Source organism: Hordeum vulgare, chromosome 3H (genome assembly GCF_904849725.1).
Source record: "Hordeum vulgare subsp. vulgare chromosome 3H, MorexV3_pseudomolecules_assembly, whole genome shotgun sequence".
Classification (NCBI taxonomy): domain Eukaryota; kingdom Viridiplantae; phylum Streptophyta; class Magnoliopsida; order Poales; family Poaceae; genus Hordeum; species Hordeum vulgare.
This window is the reverse complement of record NC_058520.1, coordinates 2,014,337-2,038,489: the sequence shown is the minus strand read 5'-3', so window position 1 is coordinate 2,038,489 and position 24,153 is coordinate 2,014,337.

Here is a 24,153-nt window from a genome sequence, read left to right as displayed (position 1 = left end):
TAACCTCGGAATACATCGGTTATAAATACCAGAAACATATAGCCAAGGATTCAACCATTAAAGTGAAGTTGTTGATGAGTTGGGTTGACGATAAGTTTGTATATAAGGTCAAGTACGGGAATACATGGAAGGCCAATCAAATCGCTCTTAGAATGATGTATGGTGGATGGGAAGAGGCTTACAACATGCTACCCCGGTTGGTATGAGCGATGTCCTATAGAAATCCAGGAATGGACCACTATGTACAAGATATTGAAGGAGTGTTCCATCGTGCCTTCTGGACATTTGGCCCATGCATTGTAGCTTTTGAGCATTATCGTATGATTTTATTTGTGGATGGAACATTCTTGATAGAAAAATACAAGGGCACACTCATGATAGCAATGGTACATGATGCTAATGATTAGGTGTTGCCTGTGGAATTTGCTTTGGTGTCCCTAGAGAACCAAGACAACTGGGAATGGTTCATGAGACTTGTGAGGACCATGGTCATTCCGCCAAATAGGGAGCTATGAATTATATACAATCGGCACCAAGGTATATTGAAGGCCGTGGATATTTACATTCCAGGGCATGCGAGGCTTCACCACCGGTGGTGTATGAGGCATTTCGTTGCAAGCTTTTACAGGGCTTGTAAGAACAAGGATCTTTGCAAGGATCTTAACTCCGGATGTGTAGCATTCTCCGTTTAGTCATTCAATACACACTTGGAAAAAATCTATGAGAAGTCTGACAAAGGTGGGAAAGATTTCCTAGAAAGGAATATTGAAGAGAGACAGAAGTGGTCACGGTCATGTGACGAAGGAGGCATGACATATGGTGACATGACAAGCAATCTTGTTGTCTTGAAGGGTGCCCGTCAGTTGCCGGTGACAGCAATAGTGGAATATACTTTTTATAAGCTAAATGGCTATTTTCTGAAGCACAATGAAATTGACAAGTTGATTGCTGATAGTGACAAGCCTCCTAGTGAGATTTATCCTAAGAAGGTTGCCGAGTGGCTAGAGTTTCAGAAAGACAAGTCATCCATACAGCGAGCCACTTGTTTCGATAATGTTGAAATAAAATACCAAGTGGATGAGCCAGGTGGGACAACGAGAGATGGATAATCATATGGTGGTCCCTCATTTAAGGTGGCTCTTCGGACACGGCATTGCATTTGTGAGCGGCCTAGCAAGTACCACGAGCCATGCTCGCACATGATGACGGCGGGCCGCAAGAGGAATTTGCCCGCCCCTCATGGAGTAGTTGTAAGGTTGTATGAATTCAACTTGGAAACTCATAAGTTAACATGGGCGTCTAGATTCCACCCTTTTCTGGATGCATCAGAGTGGCCAAAGTATCACAACCCTACATTAAGCCGGATCCGGAGATGATGGTAGAACCCAAGGGTAGAAGGAGATCAAAGCGATACAGGAATGATATGGATGAACTCATGAGCACCAGAGAGTTTAGTAATGGACATTTCATGGAGCCACATGATAGCAACCAATGCGGTGGTTGCACTGAAACGTCACACAACAAAAGGACTTGAAAACAAATAAAAATTCAAAAGGGTACAATGCTTCTACTAGTGATGTCGGTCGCTATTCTCTTGGTGGTCGAGGTTCCGGTGGCGAACCTCTTGGTGGCCGAGGTTCCGGTGGTGATCCTCTTGGTGGTCGAGGTTCCGGTGGTGATCCTCTTGGTGGTCGAGCTTCCGGTGGCAATTCTCTTTGTGTCCGAGGTTCTGGTGGTATAAGTGCTAGTTGTCGTGGTATAAGTGCTGGTGGTCATGGTAGAGGCCGAGTTACCGGTGGCCGTGCTCGTGCCAAAGGTAGAGGTTCGGGTGGTGGTAGAGGAGGTTTCATGGGTAGAGGCCGTGGTATTGCTAGAGGAATGTTTGGAAACCTAGATGGACCGTTTCGAGATGTGCCTACATTTTAATATTATTGTTCATGTTGTTTTTGTCCTTACTAACTAATGTCGCTCAATTTTTTGTGGATATGGCGGTTTCTCAACCCAACAAGGCAACACTGAAGGGTTGGAGGAGAAGGATGCGAAAAGTGAGATGTCGCGGTGGTGCGAGAAGGCTACGAGGAAGATGAGAGAGGAGGATGCAGACACACTAGAGAGGAAGAAACAACATGAGTTCAAAGAATCACAGAAAGAACAAGACATAATGACATTTCAGTCTCTCGCTACGAGGAAGAAGATGTAATTGCATTTAAGAAAGCAGCTGCACAACAACAAAAGGATCTTGAAGAGAATTGGAAGAAACAATGTGCTATTGACAAGGCAAAGAAAGAGGGGAACAATAAGCTATTCATATAGAGGGTGGTTCATGAGGCTAATGTCATAAGGAAAAGGGAGGAGGGGGAAGAAGAAGATAGGAGAAGAAGAAGGTTAAGGGGACTTTCTCTACACAATAGAGCAATGTGGTTCTCATCATGCATTTTATTTTGATTCTTCTCATTGCCTAGATTATGATATTTGAACTTTGAATTGCTATGTACTCCTCCGTGTGAACTCTAAATTTCTATGGACTCCTCTGTGTGTACTCTTAAGTGCTATGTGTTTTTCCAATTCTGCTATGTGTTATGTCATATTTGAAGTGTACCACAAAATGTGATTGTACACTATCACTTGGGCATTTTCTGTTCGAAGCAAAACGCCAAAGGACTTGGCGTTGCCATGTTTCCTGGAAACAACAGTCCAGTTGGCATTTGACGCCCCCATGGAAACACTAAAGGATACCCTGGTGTTTCCTTAAGACAGAGGTTGCGAGAGCCATGCGACGGGAATGTTTCCCTGTGGGCTGGAAACTCGAGGGACTACTAGCGTTGCCGGCATACATGGAAATATCTTTACCAATGGCGTTGCTAGCCAACAATGGCAATCAAAAAAATGCCAAGTCCATCGCAGAATGGCACATAACACATATTTTTACAACAAAATTACAAAATGCAGCTGACATAAAAGTTAACAAGTCAAAGAGACATAGTACTAACAAATCCACGAGACATAAAACATAACAAGTTCACACATTCAATTCTTCCCTCTTTTGGCAGGGGGACACAAAGTTACATGAAAAGTTCAAGAAACATAAAGCATGATTCGTCACTTTCATTTCCTCCTTATTTTCGAAGGCACCTTCCTGTTATTATTGTATCCCTCTGGAATGCTCTGCCATACTGGACATCGGCTGGTTCTTGAACTAGCTCATTGTTCTTGCTCTGACGGATGAGAAGGTTGAGTTGGTTGTGGAGCTCCTTCCATCCGCGAAGCCCCGAGCTCCACATAGTCTGGATCCGCTTCGTCGTCTGTCTCCTCTTCATCTTCATAAAGTCGTGCTCGACTCTTGGTAGCCCGAGCTCCGCTCGAAGATGCACGAGCGAAAAAAAAGTATATCCATTCTATACTGAGCACGTGCCCGCACATCCCTGGATGAAGCATCGTGGCAAGAAAGTAAAGAGGCTAGGGCGTGTCAACGATTCACGACCTTCTGCAGAACGAAATACATTGACATGTTAATATGCAAAAAGAGTTACAATGAAAGAAATAAGAAGTTCATATTAACTAGGTCTCTAACCTGCAAAGTAATCCTAACAAGCACGTCCGTTTCTGGACCAGGGGCACGACCAAGCACCACATTACTATCATTGATACATCTCCATAGCTCCATACCCTGAATAGAACGTATGTGGCACACCATTCACGAAGAAATGACACATGTTCATATTTCACAAGAGAGACACAAGAGAGACATACCACGCGGTCATGCAGAGGGCCATAATCTAAGTGTGCTTCAATGGTCTCCCTAATAGAGTTGTTGAATGCACCATCAGCAACCTCACTTGGCATTAGGACCAAGCAATCGACAGAGTCCACGCACCCTTGTGGATAACTCTGTACTCTTTCCGAAGCCACTCTAAATGCCTTAAATATGCTCCCTCGTCGTTGTCGGGTGTGTGATCATTTTCCACTCGAGCATTCCTCTGAGCATTCCACATGTCCACCAACATAAGGTCGTGATCCTCCCAATTCGTGGTATCCTTGTTGTTTTGCTGGCTCGTCCTACAAAGCATGAGAAGAATACTACAGTTCTATTTTTTAGTGTTACACATTGATCAACATGTGTTACAAAAAACACTCACCTATGTAGGAGCACACTTGTCTCAACATAGTCCGGCGGGGTGCATTGGTTGTTGTACTCCAAATGCCTTTGAAACACGATGTGGAAGATGACACTCGACTGCGAAATAGCATATCAAGGGGCACCGTACACGCCAAGATGTTGGTCACGAAAGCACATATTGTTCAAAGGGAACTGCCTAAGTACCATGTACGGCCTCCAATTGACCTACATCAGAACATGGTACTCGCTCATGCAGAAATTCTTTTTCAGATATTATGGCAAAGCATTTGGATAATTACCTGATTATAACTCAGCATGTCAATCTCACTTATGTATGCCTTGTATCGCCCCATGGCGGCGGTAATTAACAGTTGCACATTAGCCCATGTGTGTGCGATAGTGGGGTATCTCTCCTCATTCCCGTCAAAAGGCCACTCCCAAGGTTTTTCTGGAGCAACGGTGACGTTACGACCTACAGGGATACACACCCATATCCAAATCTATAGGGCCCAAACGAAATCACAAAGACTAGATGTCGGCTTACTCCTCATACATGCTCCGTCCAACGACGCATTTGTACGCAAACATATATTTTGTATAATGAAAATGCATTGTATAAGTAGTACCTGCCGATACAAGAAGGCTAGTGCCGCCGCCCCCAACTCCACTTAACATCCTAGTTGCGAAGAGGTTCCAAGAACATCCATGAGGCCGTGTCCCCCGTGCCATCCGGAAACACGACTTAGGTCAAAAGATTCCATAAGTAAGCCCTGTCGTACCTCTCCATAACAGCCGGACTGGCATCCTCTAGGCACTCGTAAAAATGTTGTCGTACCCACGAGTACAACACAACGGATGGCCTAGGATCCTTCTTGGTTTCATGAATCCACGGTGATGGTTCAACACCAACCAATCCCACAACCCGTTGTCGCCATCCCTTAGACTTTACCTTCCCGGTAAGAGCCCTGCCCTCGATCGGTAGCCTGGAGATCATCCCAATATCCTCCAAAGTGATGGTCATCTCACCGAGAGCAAGGTGGAAAGAGTGCCTCTCCGGCCTCCAACGGTCCATAAGGGCGGTAATGGCCGTCAAATTCAGCCATGGTGGCGTGCCTTCAAAGTTGAGCACAAACTCAAGAAGATCCATTCTTCTAAAATAAGGCTCGTAGCGACGGTTATATATGAGAGATTCGCGCGGGTTGTGCCCCCTCAACCGAAGAACTGGTGGAACCTAAAACAAAAAAAGCAGAATTTTGTTACTTCTCTTAACTTATCACAATATGAAAATCAAACAATGTAGATACATAATTACCTCCCCTCTTTCCACTAGCACAACACGATGCTTCTTCTCATAATAATCATCAAGGCTGGGATAACTATCCGGTTCGAACATCCTACATAATAAGTTTAGGAATTAACATAAGAAGTTTAGCAACAAACAAATCACAAACGAATCATTAATAATATTAGGATTCAACATAATAAATTTATAAAGATTCACCATGTTTCACCATGAAAAATAATCTTAGGATTAACATAATAAGTTTAGCAACAAACAAATCACAAACAACGAATTTTAGGGTTTCACCATGTTTCCAAAAATGCATCTACAACAATCAATCTTGACTGAAAAAAATTGGAGGAATGGAAGGAGAATACTTCAAGTAACTTCAGGACGGTCCGATCTACTCTTTTTGATGGCAAAAATGGAGGATTAGGGTTGGATTTGGTGGAGAAGGAGAGAGGGGCGGAGAGCAGTTCGTCTCTGGCGGCTGAGGAAGAGGATGGGTGGCTGGGCACCGGCGGCCCGTCCGGCTGACTTAATCCAGGTCAGAAACGCCAACGGCCCTGGCATTTCTAGAAACGCAATATGGGTCGGTGTTTCTGGCCTGCCACGTCAGCGAGCAACGCGTGCTCGGCCTGGCAGTTGGCCAATGTAGAAACGCGAACTACCTCGGCGTTTCTACGTTGGGCTGAAACGTGAATTACTACCTCGGCGTTTCTATGTTGGGCTGAAATGTCACGGTCTTTGGCGTTACCAGAAGGGTGAGATCATGAAATACTTCAGTCTCGGATTCAGTTTTATGAATGTCTTCGCTGACAAGGTTAGAACAGTGATTTCGGTCCCCTACTTTCCACTCCAAATATCTTAACTTGCAAGCCTGACAAACATGAAATCTGAACTCAACTTTCCAAGCCAAAGATGCAACAAAAACAAATCGGAAAGAAAAAGTTTTGTACTATAAAACATAACAGTGGAGCGCCGCAGTTGAAGGTGTTGAACATAATAAATAAGTATTCATGATGGTAGCTAGCCGACAAGTTAAAACATAACATCTCTCCAAAAGATAGCAGATTTGACATTTGCTGCTGCCATTTGATTACGATGCAGATACAACATCAATTTACAGTGCCCCTGATGAGGACGAGGCTAAGATAGCCATGGTTGTCTATGTAAGTATCTAAATAAATATAACAGATTAATCTAAGCAAATTGAACTGAATCGGCGCTTAACATGGTGTACAAGTATGAAGGTGGCTAATCCATAGTTCCATATAGGCCTTGACTTCGATAGAAAAATGGGGTTCTATAAATGTGAGGTTGCAAGAAATCTAATCATCAGTAGAATGTGATTTACATAGAAAAGGAAAGAGAGTAAACGGCATGGCAAAGGCGCACCATCGCCTTCTAGTATTATTGGATACTACAATGTACGACACACAGACACATACTTTGATCTTTGATGCACAAGCTGATGTATAGGAGCAAATCAACAAACACAAGTTCTATGGAATAAGGAACATTGAGCAACCATAATTTCACATTGCGATTCATTATTTAACAAAAAGATAAACCGAAATACAGAAGAGAAATCCTCAGCTAAAAGGCCAGAGGCGATGCGCCACGACCAATTCCTTCTGTGCCATCCCACAAAACCAGGTCGTGGCGTTTATAGAAATCCACGCATGACTACAAGGAGCCATGTTATTTCCTATGCAGGGCACCGGCCCCCGATTACATGTGTTTTTCCTATGCGTGGCACCCTTTCTTCTTCTTGCAGTTGTTGTTGCAGCCGCTCTTACAGGTGGAATAGCAATAGTCAAACTGGCCGCGCTCGCAAGCTTGGCAATCTGTGTAGTTGTCGGTGATCCCTCTGCAACGGTCTTGAGATACTGTGTTGCAGTCACAAGTGCATGTACCGTTGCTACTGCAGCAGGTACCATCTGTGGTGCACCGCTCGAAGACCTGTCTCCGGCATCCCTCTAGAGGGTTGTCATTGCAGGTACTGCTGCAGGAGGTTTCAACCTCTGCGGTGCAGTTGGTACGGCAGAGCGTCTCGCAATCACTGCATAAAGGCCTTGGATTCCCCAGGGAAGACATGACCAGCATGGAAAAAACAGCAAAAACAAGAAGAAAAGCTCCACCTGCAGCCATTGTTGCCCAGCAAGCTTTCTAGCTAGAGAGGTAGGTAAATATATGGAGGAAGATAGGAGATATGAATAAGCTAGCTGGTGACTTGCTATATGATGGAGCGCCTAATACTATTTATAGGCTAGCTAGCATCCAGTGGAGGCTACGTAGACCTAAACTGAATTATATGGATGGACAGCTATCAAATGTAAATTTTACTAAAATGGTTACATTAATTCCCTGCAGTGTGTTACAAGTTGCCATGAGGAGTATATCATATTCACCTTTTACTGGGCTCCATGAATTCCCTGCAGTGCGTTGACTTCGTTTATGGCTCACAGATAAAAGGAAATGGTATTAAAATGGCATGGTAACACTGTTTTGGGACATACTATATATAGCAAGCACCAATGTGTTGAGGACTTGTTGTACTCCGGAGAAAAATCACTTGAATAATGGCTTGACACTTCAAATTACACAATCTACTGATTGCACAAGTACTCCAGAGAACAATCACTTTGGTGCCCCGAATTATAGATCCATGGCCCATGGGTACTATAGTATTTTTTTCTTTACCAAGCATTTACTTTTGGCAAGATCAGGATCAGCGGGGCTACCAAGTGAATCAAAAATTAATTGCTCGTACTGTCCAGATTGCATGAATTGGCTTTGATTTGGTCTTCTCTAGAAAAAGTGGCATGTGGAAGAGATTGATACCCCTCTTTATATTTTTCCATCTTGATTTGGCTCTCACCGAATCAAAGGGAGTAGTACTAAACATCACCCCGTTCTTTTCTTCCTTCAGTAACTTCAGTTCAGTAGTTTTAGTTAAGCATCATTTTCAGCAGTTTCGTCCGTCAGTTAGCTGGTTTAGCTTGCAGCCTTAACAAACTGAATGCGGTGTTGAATGGTGTGATCCGGCGGAAATGTGCCTGAGCGATCTCAGCCCATGCCGGCATTTCGCCATCATTGGCGTTACGGTATGGTGCGGAGCACCCCATGGATATATCACCTTGAACCGGCTATCAACCCCATAAGCTTCACGAGGACGGTCGACAAGTTCTCGTGCACACGGTATCGAGATACGTTCTACACATTTGGGTGAGACACGTTCTACTGCCTCAAAGTGGAACCTTGTGTGTGATTAGGTACGATGATGACCACGAAGGGAAAGCCAGAAAGGATCGCCGAGTTCAAAAGGAGTAGCAAGGAGGACAAGAAGACGGTTCCTTCGAAACAGGCTTTCGGCCCATTTTATATAGTATAAAGCAACAACAGAACAAAGTACACGGTCGAAAGAAGACGGTTCCTGATTTCCTGAAATGAGCAAAAGTGAATATTGACATCCTTGCGCATGGGTCCTGAATCCCTGTATCCATGCAGTCAAGACATATGCTCTCTTGACACCCAGTGTCCACCGCATCTTGACATTTTCTCTTTGGACACCAGGGGCACACGGAGTCTTGAACCCCCATGCGCACCTCCTGATCCGTGCGCACGAGCCTGCCTGCGAGAAATTATGAGAGATGTCCCTGACTTATCCCTCTTTCGCTAGGACCTACATATTTTGCAGCTCCATTTTTAGGATTTAGCAAAGTGTTGAACTAGATCGACCATCATCCAAAGGCTCTACCTGACCTATCTAATGTAAAATGCTCCATGTTGCAATTTGGCTTTAGGAGAGGAGTATATACCTTGTTCACAAGTCACTGCGCTCCATTAATTCCCTGCACTGTGAACATCTCCAATATATGAACTTCATTTTTTGGCTCACCGATCAAAGGGAGTAGTACGTACTTAGAAAAATGGCTTGGTAACACAGGTTTAGGACATAGTATAAAACTGCAAAAACGTCTTACATTATGATACGGAGTAGTATATAACAATAATCTGTTGATTTTTTTTACTCCAGATAACAATCACTTGAGTGCCGAGCTACATGCACAAGTACGTCTTGGTACCCTGAATTACTGATCATAGGTACTAATACCCCCTCCGTTACAGTTTAGAAGACATGCACGCGTACTTAGATCATTAATTTGACTTATATAAAATATATTCGTTAACATAAAAATTATATCATTAAAAAATAGAACATCTAAAGTTTCTAATGATATATTTTTTATAATATATACCTCTTATTAAGTTGATTAAATTGATGACCTACGTACATGTGCCGGACTTGTAAACTGAGACGGAGGGAGTACTAGTTGTTTTTACCAAGAGTTGAGTTTTGATAAGATCAAAATCGAGAGGGCTAACAAGTGAACGACACATTAATTGCATGTACTTTCCACATCACCTGAATTTGGCTTTGATTTGGTCTTCTGTAGCCCCCATCTTGATTTTTGTTAATCTTATACTCTTATATTACTTAGTAGTAGGACGAAGATGGACTTTTAACTGCGAATGGAGCAAGGTGCGGCGGTGGGTTCAACAACTGACATTGTAGCTGTTGCTCATTTTGAGCATCTTTGTGTTTGATTCATATGTTCCATCATGTGACATTATATTTTGGGGGTGAAGGAACTTCAACTGGGTCATTGATGAACTTCATTTTTTGTGGCTCACTAATGAAAGGGTGTATTAGTAAAATGGCTTGGTAACACAATTTTAGCACATGTTCCCTCCGTCCCACAATATAAGATATTTTTTCAGGGAAATAGAAGGACTTTGCGTTGTATTTTTTGTTAATTTTAAATAAAAGAATACAAAGATCTTTACAGGAAAAAGAAAAAAGAGTTGTACCGAGAACAAGCCAAAATCTAACAAATAAACAAACAAATGAATAAATAATGAAGAACAAAGGTCCTAAATGAGAAAAAAAGCAATTGCACCTAAAGATACATGGGTTAGGCAAAAGGGATTAAGGTCTTCTTCCTGGCACTGTGCACTAACAAATTGAGCTCCTGTTTCAATCTCCTTCTGCAGCTATAAAGACTAGGTGGAATCCCTTTGAACATCCAATCGTTTCTTGTGGTCCAGATAGCCCAAGCAGCTAGGATGATTATTCCCAGAGAGAGAAAGGCAACCCCGGTTGCATCTTGAGAGAAGTGATATCTGCTTGTATGCCCTGATGGAGGGGAGCCCAATTTGGACAGAGATATTACTGGCATGTCCTTGCAAAGGGACAATGAAAGAACTGGTGGTCCCTGGTTTCCAGAGTGTTCCTGTTGCACAATATACAAGAGTAATCTTCTACAAAGAAATCCGTACGCTGAAACGTAATATAAGATGTTATTTTGTAATAACATCTTATATTATGGGACGGAGGGATAATATATAGCAAGAACTAATATGTCCAGGACTTCTTTTAACTGCAGATAAAAATAACTAGAATAGCTAGCTTGACACTTCAAATTTCACCGACAACTAAATGCACAAGTTCGGGTTCCCTGAATTACTGAACAAATCACCAAGCATATTGACTTTTGACAGGATCAAGATAGGCGGGGCTACCAAGTTAATGACAGATTAATTGCTCGTACTGTCCAGATCGCATGAATTTGACTTTGATTTGGTTTCTCTGCCCCATCTTGATTTCAACTTGTACTCTAGTACTTGGTAATAGGAAGGACATGAGCTTTTAACTATGAACCAGGGCAAGATAAGTCGCTCGGTTCATCATGTGACTTGCTTATTTCATGTGTGAGACTGTGATCATCAGTGTGATTCATCGGTTCTATTATGTGACATGATAATTTGGGGACGAAGGAACTTAATTAATTGAAAAACATTTTTTTGGTAGAACTTCAAGTGCGTCATGCATCCAACAGGGTTATGACATCATGCCCTTAATAGTAGAAAAGATGCATGTGACCGAGATTCCTTTCTTACCAAAAATCACCCAACTTATGTGATCGCATTGGAAACAAACCTTGGGTTTTCAGTAAATTCAGTTTGGTAGTTTTAGGTTTAGCTGTCATTTTCTTCTGTTTCATCATTTAATTAGTAAGTTATCTGGTGTCATTCATGCATCATTACTACTATTAAGAGCATGAATCTTTTGTAGTACGTACTATTAAGGGCATGCCATCTCACACATCGTTGATCTGCTCATGGTATGGTACGGATGTCGTGGATCACGGTGGCACATACTCCGGGCCACAAGCCCCATTTACTTTTCTATAATCTATCTACTATCTACTCCCTCTGTTCTATCTAAAACAATGTCAAGAATCATGGAATGAAGGGAGTATCTACTATCTACTACGTCTACTTCTTATGAAATCACTAATTTGGTGAATTCAAATGATCTGAGCCATCCAACCACCTATATCCGGTGTCACGCTGACCAATAGTATATTCATCCACATCATAAGTAATTTGGAAACACATTGAGTACATTAATAGAAATTTGGAAATGCTGTTAATTACATTAAACACAATTAATTTTGTAATTAACATTAGTTGTGGTTCATCTTTTAAATCATATTACTCTCAAATTGAACTGTGTTGCACCTATAAGATTACTTGTGTGAATAAATAGAAGAGAAGAAATAATAGAAAATCATTCATGCAGGTAATGCTCAAGGGCCGCTGGCTTGCGAGGATCAAGAGAGGCACGATCGTCCACAGAGATGATCGTACTTACACTTGACACAACCCTCCATGGAGCGCCACTGAAGATGCTCTGAACACTCATTGAGAATGACAACGAAGGCCCGGGTCCACATGATCACTAACGCCTGCTTGCATATAGGCCATTTAAGGCCCGGGTCCACATGATCACTTAGGCCTATGTGGATTCAGCCCATTACAAACCCGTGGGACATTCATCATTATTACATCTCGTCCATTGTGTCATTGAGCCATTTGAGGCCTGATATGTCTTTCGACATGTTTACGACCTATTTTCGGTCCCATTGAGGGCCCAAGTTATTATTCTATCCTAGGGTCATTTTACGACCCAATGTGATTTCCCACCCATTAATGCCCGCAATATCAATGGACCATTTATGGCCTAAGGTCAGCCCGTTAACGGCCCATATGATGGACTTCGTCCAAGAGCCCTCAAAAACATAGCGCTGGCCGTGCTAATATGGAAGCCGACCCTCTCGGCTTACTCAGCTACGCTAACATGGGCTTGCCATCAGGTTCCTTATTTTGGGCATGAGCCTCTGCATTTTTCTCAGCTTAGAATATTGTTGAGTCAACGACAAACGACACTCGGCTTATATCTCCATGCCGAAAGGGTATACGCCAAGGGTAAGACTTGGCGAAGGTGTTGCCGAGGCGGATTTGGTCTTCGCCGAGTCTAGTGTATACTCGCCTTATAATGCTTTTCCTATAGTGTTACTAGAGTTATAATGTTGCTTTTATTGGAGATAATGAAGTGTAACTGTTGAAATATTATATTTCCATGATATTGCCAAAGAGTGAAATTAGCTGTTGTTTTAGGTGCTGATTTTTGGCCCTGCCAGTGTGCAAAAATTCAGATCTGGTGGGCGAAAATAGTGTCGGCCATGTGGGTACGCCACATATCTCTTTTATCCAATGCTGAGTCGCAAGCATTCTAACTATCGGTAGAATGTGATTTACATAGAAAAGAACAGTTCCTTCAACAACAAAAGAGAATAAAGGGCACGGACAAGGCACAAATGCATCTTGGATGGACAAGCTGATGTATACATGGCCAGTGAACACACGCAAGCTCTATGAAGAAGGAACATTGAACAACCATAATTTTACACTGCGATTTATTATTCAGCAAAGATCAACAGAAACACAAATCCTTAACTAAATTGATGGAAGTGATGCGCCACAACCCATTCCTCCTGTGCCATCCCACAGAACCAGGTCATGGTGTTTACAACGAGTCATGTTATTTCCTATGCAAGGCACACGATTACATGTTATTCCTATGCATGGCACCCTTTCTTCTTGCATTTGTTTTTGCAGTCGTCGTTACAAGCGCGATAGGACATGTTGAACATGTCGCGCTTGCAACCTTCACAATTTATTTCATAGCATCGGTCTCGAACTACGTTGTTGCAGTCACAAGTGCATGTGCCGTTGCTACTGCAGCATGTACCATCAGCAGTGCATCGCTCCAAGAGCTCACTCCGGCAATTCGCCTGAGGGCTGAGGTTGTAGTCGCAGAAGTTGCCGCAGGTAGATTCAACCACTGCGTTGCCTTTGGTACGGCATAGCGTCTCGCAGTTGCTGCATAAAGGCCTAGGATCCCCTAGGGAAGACATGACCAGCATTGAAAAAATAGCAAAAGCAAGAAGAGAAGCCCCACCTGCAGCCATTGTTGCCAAGCAAACTTTGTTTGTAGAGAAAGAGAGAGAAAGACACACACACAGAGAGAGAGAGAGAGAGAGAGAGAGAGAGAGAGAGAGAGAGAGAGAGAGAGAGAGAGAGAGAGAGAGAGAGAGAGAGAGAGGGAGAGGGAGAGGGAGAGAGAGAGACTGAGGGGTAAATATGTGGAGCAAGAGAATATGTCAAGCTAGGAGATGTGAATAAGCTAGATGGTGACTATATGATCGAGTGAGCGCCTGATAGACTATTTATAGGCTAGCTAGCTTCCAGTGGTGGCTACGTAGACCTAAACTGAATTATATGGATGGAAAGCTATCTAATGTAAACTGCTCCACGTTACAATTTGGCTAAAAAAATCTTACTGCTCCATGTAACAATTTGGTTTTGACCTTTGAACATCTACAATTCGGCTCACCGATCAAAGGTACTAGTACTAAAATGGCTTGGTAACACAGTTTTACTGATCAATATGTCCTACAACTAGTTGTTGTACCAAGCATTGACTTTTGGCAACATCAAGATCGGCAGGACTATCAAGTGAATTGCAAATCAATTGCTCGTACTGTCCAGATTGCATGAATTGGCTTTGATTTGGTCTCCTCTAGCCAAAGTCGCATCTGGAAGAAATTGATACTACCCTTTTTGTTATTTTCCTTCTTTATTTACATACACTAATCTTGTAGGGTCATGGCTAGCTCTCAGTCGACTGAGACTTAACCAAGTCACAGTAACATAGCATACAAAAGTAAAAAGTAAAAATTGAAAAGAAAATTATGTACAAATCTTCATGCAAGATCAAAGGGATATAGCCGACTGAGACATAACGAAGTCACAGTCGACCGAAACTTAGCAAAACTGAATCTTGTAATAGCATTACTTGCTCCTAGGTACGTTCATGTTCTTTTTTTGGAAAGGAGGTTAAAACCCCCGGTCTCAGCATCAATCGATGCATACGGCCATCTTTATTTATTATCCAACATAGGTCTAACAAGTAAATAGATCAAACCATCCGAAGCCACAATTCACACCTACAAAACTCGATAATGCGAAGTGCTCTCACTCTCCATATCTAAAACCGGTGTCGTCGCTGATGCATCCGCACAAAGTATCGGAACCCACAACCGGTGCAGCATACCTAAAGCGCATACCACATGCACACGTTTTAAACGTTGCCATCATTATCGAACTGCTGACCCATCTACAAGAGCGCCTGCATGTCAAGGAGATCCCTCCAGCTGTTGGTGATGATGTTGGAAATAAACCTTGGGCCTACAGTAACTCTAGGTCAGTAGTTTTAGCGTTAGGTGTCATTTTTTGCAGTTTTGTCAGTTTGTGAGTCAGTTAGCTGGTTACGCTTGCAGCCTTAACAAACCAGAGCGCGTCTCACGCATAGGTGATCTATTCGTGGAATGACACGAGCATTGTGGATCATGGTGGCCTCGCGCATTGTACGGGCCAGGAGCCCCCGTTTCCTTTTGTGTTATCTAGAGCCGAAAGACTGCATAGTTTGCATGCTCAGATTTCCCGACGGTGCACACCATGCAGTGGCGAGAGGGTCGCATAGAAGCGGGTGGTGTGAGAGACCAACGAAGGGACACCTTGGCTGCAGCTCATGCAAGTAATGCTCGAGGGCCTCGGGCTCTAGGGAGGCGATCGAGAGCAGCGCGACCATCCGCACTGACGACGGCTCGCACTTCAGGCGATCCTCGCCCCTCTTCCCCATACAGGAACCGTGTACGCAGCGGACGGGATGGAGTCGCCCGCGGGTATGAGCTCGGTTCATTCCCGCAACCCGCGGCGCGTCGTGACGAGGAGTGGCGAGGTGGGCGGCAGGGTCGGTCCTGAGATTTTGAGGACCCGGGGCGAAACTAAATTTAGGGCCCCTAAGTATAAATAAATAGTGCAGATTCCGTGGAAGATGAATTATGATCATGATCACTCACATTGTTATCGTCCGCGTCGATGTCAACATTGTCTTCTGTATGGATATCATCTTCTAGATTCACATTACTTGGTTCTTCCACAAGAACTAACGTCAACTCGTCTGGATTTTTTGAAGTGGTTGGGTTACTCGCCAAAAACTTACGAAGAAATCCTCTTTGTGAATCTACCAATTTTTAATCTCCTTTCCTCTTTTTTCTTTTGACAGCACCTGATTCAGGCTTCATTACTACTCCCTCTGTTCCTTAATATAAGACATTTTAGAGATTTTACTATAGACTAGATACGGAGCAAAATGAGTGAATCTACATCCTAAAATATGACTACATACATCCGTATGTAGTTCATAGTGGAATCTCTAAAAGGTCTTATATTTAGGAACGGAGGGAGTAATTCTGAAAATAAATAAATCTGAATCAAAAATAGGGCATTAACTACCCAAAGATTTAAAAGGAATCACTAGAAGTAATTGCAGGTCCAGATCCATCAGGCATCAGTAAATTACAAACTAGAACGGGAACTGATCTACGAATCAAACTAGAACGAGATCCTCGGGAGAAGTGGAGAACAGACATACTGACGGACATTACGGAAGAAGCAACCGGCGAGGGCCCTTCCGCGTGCCGGCGTGCGTGCCTGCGTGGCAATGAAGCCGACGTCCAGGGCCTGCCCGCAGCCCACGTCGTAGTCTCGTACTCCTACAGATGAGAGTCGCGGTGTGCAGGGAGACGAGAGACAAGCCTGACGAGAGACTTTACAATACCTAGTACATGCCTGACCTAGTATACGTATTATATATGCAGCGGGCCCCCAACAATTTTGGGCCCCGTGCGGCCGCCCCCGCGGAACCCCCCAGGGCCGGCCCTGGTGGGCGGCGGAGGAGGAGTGCGCGAGGGCATCTTCTCTTTTCTCACTCTCCAATAGCATGTGCAAGAGAGACCCTTATAAAGGAGTTCAACTTCTTCTCCACTAGCGGGCTGGGTCTAAACTTCCCACCACCACCTTGTCATGCCACCACCTACATGGGCCCTTGGAGATTTCTGAAATTCTCTTATGGGCCTAAGACCCACTAGTAATTTCAACAGTGCCACCAGAGATGCTCTCCACACTCACCGGGAAGCCGAAGATGAAGGACATCTAGAAGACGTTGAAGACGATACGCCTAGGCATGGCGCAGGTCCACGAGGCCAAGCTCGCAACCTGTCACTAGCTTATGGTTCATACTTTCATCAATACCAACTCTCAGCATCATCACTATATTTAAACACTAGTGGGGATGGGGCCTATAGCCCCGGCCCGTAAGGGGCTTTAGTCCCGGTTCACCAACCGGGACTAAAGGGGCGGGACTAAAGGCCTAACCTTTAGTCCCGGCCCTGTCACAAGCCGGGACTAAAGGTGCTTCACGTGGGCGCCTCGTAGCCCTTTAGTCCCGGTTTGGGACACGAACCGGGACTAAAGGTTCCTTACGGGCCGGGACTATAGCCTCGAGGGAGGCATTGAGAATTGAGGCGACGTGGCCGGGCCTTTAGTCCCGGCCCAGAGACAGGCCGGGACCCTTTGGCCCGTTTTCTACTAGTGAAGCAACATGATAAGCCCTTGAAAAGTGCAGCCAAGAATCACTTCAAGTTTCTATTTTTACCAGAGAAAGTAGGATAAAATCACGTAGGTGCTCTTAACAGCAAACTATATCAAAGTCATGTTTCCAATCTTCATCTATTGAACCGCCCCAATGTGCCATGGATAGTCCCAGAAATTGTACTACGAACAACACCATATGATACTATCGTTCAACCTTTATGCAAAGAGTACCCAAGTGTCACCACGGGGGACGCGAGATCCACATGAGCACGTCGCGGGGGGGGGGGGGGGGCATCGAACCGCGTGAGAGGGAGACGCCGGTCGTCAAAGCGGAGCAGAACAGATCGGGAGGGTGGAGACACCCCCATCGTAGAATGCGCAGGCACTCGAAGGATCTCCCCGCTGCCGCCGTCCTCCGGGAGCTCGCCGGCATCTTTTGGCAGCGGCGAGGGGGAAGGAGGCGCAAGGAGGGGGCGGCGGAGGCGGCGGGCTAGGGTTCCGCCCGAGCCGCCGCATGAGCGAGGCCTTCTCAAGGCATATATCTCTAATATCACGCAGTCAAGCCATATGCTCTCTGGACAACCCATGTCCGCTACGTCCTGATGTTTTCTCTTTGGACATCCCGAGCCCATGGGGTTTTAACCCTATGTTCACCCCCGAGCCATGCACATAAGCCTGCTACGAGCAATTTTGTGAAATTTTCCTTCTACCTCTGACTTAAGCCTCCTTCGCTAAGATGTTTATATTTTGCACCTCCTCAATTGTTTAGGATTTAGAAAGTATTGAAAAAGATCGACGCCACCATCATCCAGTGGCTCTACCTCACCATCTCCAAGGAGATCATCCACACGGTTATGCATGATGGCTGCTACGCCTACTTCGCATAGACCAAGATCAATGGCCTCTTCACCGACAAGGCGACAAGCAACTATAGCGGATCGTCTTCCTCCAACAGGAGTTCTTCAGCCTCAAAAAGAACGACTCTTTCATTGATGAATACTACATGTGCTTGATGATGTTCTCCATTGAGATGCGCGACATCTATCGGCGTGCAGGTCTCCGATGAAAACTCCTCACCGCCTTGATGAGCCTCCTCCATGCGGGCCTTGGTAACGTTGCCTCCAACTTCACCTTTCTCACCACACCGACTTCCAGCTAGGACTTCACCCTTCTCACCACCCAAACTCAGGGCTTTTTCGTTTTCTTGTAATAAAACTAATAATCACACATGCCACATGTGTCGTGTTCGAAAGCATATGTTCGTCTTTTGTTTAGTTCATCTTCTAATATTGGACCTTTTCCTTTTTAATTTATTCATGGTGATGTATGGACCTCTCCCGTTCCAAGTAATAATGGTTATCTCTATTACCATATGATTTTGGATGATTTTTCTCATTGTTGGTCGACCTTTGCCCTTGGACGAAAATCAAATGTTCAACTAACTCTCACCGCCTTTCACTCCTCTCACTCCTGTGTATGTACATGGTTCGGCAGTTCCATCAATGCTCTTCAAATAGACAAGCACACATAGTGTTGATGTGGCTAATCCATACAGGTCTCGACTCCGATAGCAAAAGGGTTCCATAAATTTGAGGTTGAAAGCATTCTAATCATCAGCCACAGGTGATTTACATAGAAAAGGACAGTTTCCTCAACAATGAAGTTGAGTAAAAGGCATGGCGAAGGCCTCATCACCTTCAAGTATTACTAGAGGCGGGGGCGCGCCATTGCGCGCCTCTTGAGTGGTCCACTAAGCTGCCGTTGCTTGGTTAACTGCATAACAATACATCCCGGAATATATTTCATCATCAACACCCTAGGTCTGTTCATCTTAATCCCTTTCACAAACCAAACCATCACCTAGTCAAATTACTGTATTATAAATTAGTACTACCACTGATGGCAAGCACGTTTCCCCTTCTTCAGTTTGAAGAAATATGTATATATCACTTTTATGAATTGTGAGTGTAGGTACAACATTTCTATCAATTATTTCAAGATATAGAAACCAATGGCTAAACGAACATCGAATATATTGCCAAATTCTTTTCCAACGAATCACCAACCAGTAACCGTGTCTAATGAATTCTAGTACAGCCAGGTTCATGCTTGCCATCGATCAAGACCACAAATTCAAAAGCCTCAACTGGACCTGGCCAAATGAGATTGATGCGGCAAGAGGTGCATTTCGCTGCTTTCTGAAGCCATTCTCCACTGCCTTGTCAAGTGCTGCCACTGCTACAGGACAATGCCATGTCGCTGCTCTCATTGGACCTCTCCTCAGCCCGCGAAGACGCGATGTCCTCCTGCTCCCCGGCACAGGGAAAAAACATGTCCCGTGGTCATCAATCCATACCCATGGTGACATCCCGAAGGTAGCAGCATCAATGGGCACCATGTGCATGAAATTGAACAGCTATATTTTTGGAGATTAAATTGCAAACCTATAATGATACTGAGCGACTGAATGACATCCACATACTATCCAAAACCAGCCATGTTGCAATACATTATGAATTTCAATTGTATGCATGGTCACATAGCTTACAAAACTGGAAATGCAAGATTGAACATAAGAAGACCAACATAACTCGGTACAAAAAATATGCATCGAGTAAGAAACAACAGAAATACTCTACAGATCTAACAAGAATGATCCGGTGAAGTTTTCAAACGTGTCCGACCTAAAGAAAAATCAGGACTACCTTGTACAGTGAGAAAATGGGAACGACTTGCAAAAATAAAATGGAAATACTTTATACAACAAACAGTAAATGATAAATGGATTGCACAATTAAAATACTTCATATAAACAAGTCAATTATCAGCAATTACTACCAGCAAAATATACAAGGAGCGCAGGTTTAAAGTTAACTACAAAGCTTTAGCCTTTCCTAACGTGGTAACAACACCAAAAATACATTGAAATGTAGGAAGTACCAAGAGTTCGCATCCAACAAATGTGGCATGGATCAAAGCATACAAATTTTTACTTGATGCCATTTCAATCCAGAATAAGCACTATTAGAAAGCCTACACATGTTGGCATCACTCAAGGCATGACATGCAATGACCATCCTACTTTCTACACGCAAATACCCGCATAGTACCAATTTGAACTTCGACAGGACTATACTGTTTTGACACCCAACCTCATCTTTGCTTGTTTATGTAATCAAACTTTTAGCTTTCTCAAAAAGCTAGAGTATTGTTTTCAGTCTAAAAAAGCATACATACACTTTGGGCATTCATCTACAACATGTGATCCGACTATGCCCTCACTGCATGCTTGTTTCCGGATAATGCTTACACAAAGAACATGAATGGGAGTCTCATTCGTTTTTTACCTGGAGTAAACCAAGAACAGGTACGGAGTCACATGCCTTTCGCTTCTAGCAAACAAAGAAGAGGGATTTAGCAAGCAATATCTCAGATCTAGCATTAGTACCTTCGTACTATACATCTATAATGAAAAAAAATCTCAGATTCAACAAAATCAGGCCATACAAAAAGGGAACATAATAGGGTTCATGGGGATAAGCTACAAACCTTTAGCCGTGGGTTGATTGAGAGGGGAGGACGAGAGGTGGAGCTGCGTAGCCGGCCGCCGGAGCACGGTCGCCCGGTGTTTGTAGATCGGGAGGGTGCTCGTTTCCTGTTCGAGCAAAGCTCCAGAAGCAACAGCTGCGCTGCAGGAGGGGAGGGGCACGACCATGAGAGGCCTCGAAATCGAGCCTAGGTTGACCCGCCCCTACATCCATCATCGAGGGGATCGTCTGACACAGAACTTGTGAAGGAGGGGACGGGGCGCAAGGAAGATGAGGAGGAGCGGCGATGGCGATGGCGACGGCGACGGCGAGGAGTCGTGGAGGCGGGTCACAAGGGACAGAAAACGAGAAAGGGAGGGAGGAAAAAAGGAGACGAGAGAGGGATACAGAGAAGGTTGCGTGCGTGGGATACACAGGAAGCTGCCTGGAAATTTCCTCTACAGCGAGAACAGTAGCGCTTCGCCAACCCTTTCTGTCCACGTGGACAGCGCCTTCATTCATTCACGGCGCACTGCTTCTAGTGCCACGTGGACCATGCGAGCGGACGCCCCTTCTGCGTAGGTAAATGGGTTTTATTGGATACTACAACGACACATAAATGCATACTTGGAGGGACAAGCTGATGTATACAAGCCAATCAACACACGTACGCAAGCTCCATGGAAGAATAACATTGAATAACCATAATTTCACATCGTGTCAGCTTTGTGAAATTTCTTCGTGTCAGCTTTGTGAAATTTCTTTCTTTTTCCATATTATTATTCAGTATAGATAAACGGATTGCAAATCCTCACCCAAAACGACGGAGGTGATGCGCCACGACCCATTAGTTCCTTCTGTGCCATCCCACAGAACCAGGTCATGGCGTTTACAAAAATCTACGCAAGACTACAACGAGCCATCTTATTTCCTATGCAAGGCAACCGATCGACAACATGTTACTCTTCCTAGGCATGGTGGCACCCTTTCTTCTTGCACCTGTTGTTGCAGTCATTGGTACACGGGTGAAAGCACTGGTCGTATATGTTGCTCATGCAAGGTGTGCATTGTAGGGTGCCGTCGGTGACACTCAGGCAAGTGTTTTCAGCCACAGTGTTGCAGTCACAAGTGCTTGTGCCGTTGCTACCGGAGCAGTCACCGTTTGCGGTGCATTGCTCAAAGACGGAACTCCGGCAGCTTTCCCGGGGGCCGCCACCACGTGTGCAGTATTCACGGCAGGTGGTTTCAACCTCCGCGGTGCAGTTGGTACGGCATTGTGGCTCGCAGTCGCTGCATAAAGGCCTCGGATTTCCCTGGGAAGACATGATCAACATGGAGAAAACTGCAACAGCGGCAAGAAGAGAAGCCCCACCTGCAGCTGCAGGAGCCATTGTTGCCGAGCAAGCTCTGTAGGTAGAGAGAGGTAGCTATAGATATGTGGTTCAAGAGATGTGAATAAGCTAGCTGGTGAATTTGCTATTTATAGGCTGGCTAGCTTGCAATGGTGGATGCGTAGGTCTAAACTAAATTATATGGATGGATGACTATCTAAAGTAAACGGCACCATGTTACAGTCGGGCTAAAAAATGTTACAAGTTGGCTTGAGGAGGATCACTGGGCTCCGTTAATTTCCCGGCACTGTCTTGAACATCTGCTTCATTTTTGTGGCTCGACGATCAGAGGGGGTAGCACTAACATTGCTTGGTAACACTGTTTTGTGACACATGCACTTCTGTTGAGTACTTTTTTTGTACGCTCCAGAGAACAACCACACGTGAGTTAGCTTGACACTTGAGTTAAATGCACAGGTTTTGATACCCCGGATTACTTATCAATACAAAGTTGATTAACGGAGCATTGACTTTGACGAGATCAAGATGGGCGGATCAATCCTAGTAAGAGGGTGCTTGGATACGTTTTAGAGGGTGCTTGGATACGTTTTAGTCCCATGACTAAAAGTAGTGAGACTAAAACTTGCTAGCCTCACCCATGCTTGGATCCAAGTACTAGAGAGACTAAAATCAAGTTAATGAGCATTTATTATCCTTCAAACCCTCCAATCCAGAACTTGCATGAGGAGTTAAATGAGGAGAGAGAGGACTAATGCACATTTTAGTAGGGGTACCCTTGACTAAAAGATTTTAGCCTCAAGACTAGTTTTAGCCTCTCTTTAGTCAGGGGTGCTTGGAACTTTAGCCTCTTAAAGAGACTAGTTTTAGTCAGACTAGTTTTAGTCTCTTGGATCCAAGCACCCTCTAGTTTTAGTGAGACTAGTTTTAATCTCTTGGATCCAAGCACCCTCTAAGTAGATTTACTTGCAACTGGATTTTAGTAAGTGGTGCATTGATTGCTCGCAGTGTCCAGATCTCATGAATTGACTTTGATTTGGTCGTCTCTGGCCCTCATCTTGATTTACGTTAATCTTGTATAGTACGTTTATGTTAGTCTGGTAGTAGGACAAACATTGACTTGTTAACTCCGAATTGGGGCAAGACGCTGCAACACGTGACTTGCTACCTTTTGCTCATTTCGTCTGTGATTCACAAGTTCCATCATTTGACAGGATATTTTGGCGAGGTAAGAACGTCCCGTACATTGTCATTCATCCAAAGAGGCTGTGTGGCACTAACAAATTGACCTATTATTCGGGGCATGTCCTCAATATTAGAAAAATAATTGTACTAACATGCAAGTTGAGTAGTCAGTACTTCGATGGAAATGCACCACTGACCTATTAAGAGCATCTCTAGTGGATGGTGCATATGGAGGTGGATGGTAAATATACACGATGGAAATTGAAAAACGCTTCCCAGTGGAACGTGTATACGAGCGTGCAAGTTTTACACGTCCATCCACGAGGCTACTGCTCGTGGAAATAAACACGCCTCGTCCACGCTCGTGGATGGAAACGAGCCGCGGGGGGAGGGCGGCGGCGCTGCGTGCGGGGAGCGGCGGCGCTGCGTGCGGGGGGAGGGCGGGCGGCGCTGCGTGTGGGCGGGCGGCGCTGCGTGCGGGGAGGGCGGCGGCGCTGCGTGCGGGGGGCTGCGTGCAGGGAGCGGCGGCACTGCGTGCCTGCGGGCGGGCGGCGCTGCGTGCGGGGGGAGGGCGGCGGCGCTGCGTGCGGGCGGGCGGGTGGCGCTGCGTGCGTGTGGGCGGGCGACACTGCGTGCGGGGGGAGGGTGGCGGCGCTGCGTGCGGGCGGGCGGCGTTGCGTGCAGGGGGAGGGCGGCGGCGCCGCGGTACGGGCGGGCGGCGCTGCGTGCGGGGGGGGCTGCGCTGCGTGCGCGCGGGCAGGCGGCGCTGCGTGCGGGCGG